This window comes from Papaver somniferum, unplaced genomic scaffold (assembly GCF_003573695.1).
Source record: "Papaver somniferum cultivar HN1 unplaced genomic scaffold, ASM357369v1 unplaced-scaffold_137, whole genome shotgun sequence".
Classification (NCBI taxonomy): domain Eukaryota; kingdom Viridiplantae; phylum Streptophyta; class Magnoliopsida; order Ranunculales; family Papaveraceae; genus Papaver; species Papaver somniferum.
Genome location: NW_020622934.1, coordinates 12,541,698 through 12,545,819, shown reverse-complemented (window position 1 = coordinate 12,545,819; position 4,122 = coordinate 12,541,698). Strand labels below are relative to the sequence as shown.

At 32.9% G+C, this 4,122-nt stretch overlaps 1 pseudogene; it reads left to right on the top strand.

Annotated features, from left to right (window-relative positions):
- Positions 1 to 590: 590 nt before the first annotated feature.
- LOC113334588 lies at positions 591 to 2,407 on the top strand (annotated as a pseudogene).
- The last annotated feature ends 1,715 nt before the right edge of the window (positions 2,408 to 4,122 follow it).

Here is a 4,122-nt window from a genome sequence, read left to right as displayed (position 1 = left end):
TTGGCCACCTTGGTGTTTTACTACTAGCTCTGTCATCGAAAAGAAAAAGTGGGTTTCAAATTTCTTATTTATTTTCTATTGTGTTTAAATCAATTAATCAAAGTAACTAATGTTAATTCAACGCATATGACCCAAAACTTACTCTTAAATTCATACTCCTTATTTAGTTTCTACTGTGTTTAAGAAAGTAGTTAATGTTAAATCAACGAATATAGCCCAAAACTTGCTCTTAAATGATATAAAATTCATATTTAAAAATCCTATCATAAGTTACATGTATTATGTAGATTCTAAATCCACCTATAAATAATTAATGATGATGTTTAATAATTTCATTGACTCAAATTAAAATTAAATGGATGCCACGATTATGAAATTTTATCACTTTTATCTTATCACTAATTTGGAAATTAAGTAGGTAGTGTATATTTACTAGGAATGAAATTTAATAGAATCAGACATATTTAACATAAAATCTTAGATCTACATGTCATTAAAAATTACTAGCAACAAGTATGTGTATATATATAATGTTCCTAAACTACTATTCTTCAATAAGATTATCAATATCCTACAAAATTTAGGCAGGCATGGCCAACCACAACTCTTTCTCAACCTTCTCTAATATTACTCATTGGATGCATTCTACAACCAACCTCGCAATATTTGATGTAAGTACTTGTTGTTTACTACCTATTCTATCATCAATAATTTTACTTCTTTTCATCAAGTTTGGGGTAAATTCTCTTAAGAAACAAACAACTTTACCAGCATCATTTCCATTACCTCCAGGACCATCACCCTGGCCGATTTTGGGAAGTATACCAGATTTGCTTCGAAATAAATCAAGGTTTAAATGGATATTAGGTTTAATGAAAGAAATGCATACTGAAATTGCATGTATTCGTCTAGGAAATGTTCATGTAATTCCAGTGACTTCTCCAGAAATTGCTCGAGAATTTTTGAAAAACCAAGATGCAATTTTTTCGTCAAGGCCCATAACAATGGCTACCGAGTATTCGAGTCGTGGGTTCTTATCTGTTGCGGTTACACCATGGGGAGAACAATGGAAGAAAATGAGAAGAGTGGTGACTTCTGAAATGGTCAGTCATGCGAGATTGAAATGGCTTCTCCAAAAGAGAAATGAGGAAGCTGATAACCTTGTGTTCTATTTACACAATCAATGCAATAAAAACTCGTTATGTGGAGGTCAAGTGTTTAACTTAAGATTACTGACGAGGCAATTCAGTGGTAATGTAATTAGAAAAATGGTTTTCAATAAAAGGTTTTTTGGAAAAGGAAGAAAAGATGGAGGACCCTGTAGCGAAGAGATAGAACATGTTGATTCGGCTTTTACAGTCCTTTCTTATATATATTCTTTAGGTGTACAAGATTATTTGCCTTATTTGAGGTGGGTATATTTAGATGGTCATGAAAAGATTGTCAGGAGAGCAATGGGGGTTGTGTATAAGTATCATGATCCAATTATTGAAGATCGGATTCGACAATGGAGTGATGGATCCATGAAAAATAAACTTCCTGAAGATTTGCTAGATGTTCTTATATCTCTTAAGGACGAACACGAGAATCCATTGTTATCAACTGAAGAGATCAAATCTCAAGTAACAGTAAGCTTTTTTATTTATATGCATAAGTTCATTTCATATCTCCTAATAATTATATCAGTGTGCGTATATTCAAATTATTTTTCACTTGCCTGATGATTATACCATCTCTTCCTCCATCTCCCGATATGCCATGACAGGATATAATACTTGCGACGGTGGATAATCCAGCTAATGTTGTTTAATGGGCCATGGCGGAGATGATAAATCAACCAGATATTCTGAGAAAAGCTGCAGAAGAAATTGATAAGGTAGTTGGTAAGAACCGCTGGGTACAAGAATCTGACTTTCCAAAACTCAATTATGTAAAAGCTTGTGCTAGGGAAGCACTTAGACTCCATCCAATAGCTCCCTTTAACCTTACGCATGTATCAAAATCAGATACAGTTGTATCAGGATATTTTATCCCCAAAGGAAGTCATGTATTATTAAGTCGCATAGGATTAGGCCGGAACCATAGAATTTGGCAGGAACCACTGAAGTTCAATCCAGAACGTCATCTAATGTCAAAGGATGGTGGAACAACTAATGTGGATCTCACTGAGCAGGAACTAAGATTCATATCATTTACTACTGGACGACGAGGATGTGTTGGTGGTCCACTTGGGACCGCGATTACAGTCATGTTATTAGCGAGACTTATTCAAGGATTCGACTGGAGTTCTCCACCAGGAGAATCGATGATAGATCTCTCAGAGTCGGCTAATGATCTATACTTGGATAAGCCGTTGTTTGCCCATGCCAAACCCAGATTGCCTTTGCATATTTACCCGATAGAGTAATCAAATTTGTCAGACTGATGTGTATCGTAGAGTTATGTCATAATTGGCGATAAATAAAAAAATGGTTTTATGAGTGGAATTTTTTCTTCTTTAAATAAAGTATTCTTGTGGTTATTTCATTCGGTTTTCTATTGTATAGAGATTTTTCCTAGCTCACAAAATTGATTCTTTTTTATTTTAGTCTGTGGTTATCTTTGATTTAGTAAAGGCCTTACTTACACATCAACATAACATTTAAAAGGTTATATATCGATCTTTTTATATAATAAGAGACCCATGTATTACCTTTTGTTGATACTTATAATCATTTTTTATTTTGATATATATTGACTATAATTTTTCCTGTTACAGAGATGTCTATCCATCCATCTAACCTCATAATATATTTTGTTTTTGGCTCTCTGTTTGCATGAATTTCAAGGACATAGGCTCATCGAAAAGCCAAAGGATCTTCTAAAACTTTCCTGAAGTACCTCATTATTCACTTTAAAGTCGATGTTTGCAAACATCTTTTTGGTTTTTGTTCATAACTCATATCCATATTGATGTACCGTAAGACCTCTTAGGAGACTTATAGAAACAATTCTTTGCATCAGTGGCATATTAGACCTCTGCAGATAAATAGGCTCTTTGGAAAATCTCTGTAGCCACTTAATAAGGAGAGCATTTTCCATAAGTTTGGTATGATCAAGGCTCTCGCACAATATAAACTTCTTAATCTTGTTGATACTGAGTCTTGAGTCGAGTAATATTTGAACCTAAAATCTCCTTATCATCGTCAACAACCACCACTGGAAGAAATAGAAGAAGAAGATGATGGAAAAATCAATATTTAACCAATCGGGTCAGTGTAGTTTGTGATTTCATGAGAGTTAAAGAGGAAGTATTAAATAACGAAATTTATAAAAAAAAAGTTAAACCATTATCGAGCGGGTCTCACCAAATCAATGAGAAGTCAACGTGAAATTTAAGTATTAAACTCAAATTCAAGAACATTGTCATGGATGCTTGAAAGAAAGTTCAAGTTAAGAAATCCCCGTAAAATCCATTTAATCTTGAAAAGTTTAATTTTATTGATCAAGGAAATCAAAATAAATTAATGAGTGTATCCCGAGGTTCTTAATTAGCGTAAGATAATTAATCAAAGTAATTAACTTTGGTTCGATGAACATTGCAAAGTTCAAATTTAGGAATCCTATCTGGTAGTACTACTGGTCAAATCCATAACTTGCATGTATTAATTGGATTTTAAATGCACTTAGTAATTAACAATAATATATGATCGATACAAATTAAGAGTAAACCGATGTCACAACTATTAAATTTTATTAGTTGTCATCTCATCACTAATTTGGAAATTAAGTAGGGACTATAGATATAATAAGAATGAAAACTAAGAGAATCGCATACATTTAAAATCAAATCTTTGACATAGATAGCATTAAACTTTACTAGTAACAAGTATATGTACATATCCAATGTTTCTAGTTATGCTACTACTTTTTTCACTAAAAATATCATTTCTCCCAAAAAACCTTAAGCAACCATGGACACCAACACCTCTTCCCTAAACTTATCTAATACTACCCTTTGGATGTATTCTACAACCAACCTCACAATAGTTGATCTAAATACCCCATATTTGCTACGTATTCTTACATCAATAGTTTTACCTCTTCTCGTTAATTTTTGGGTAAATTCTCTTGGGAAACAAA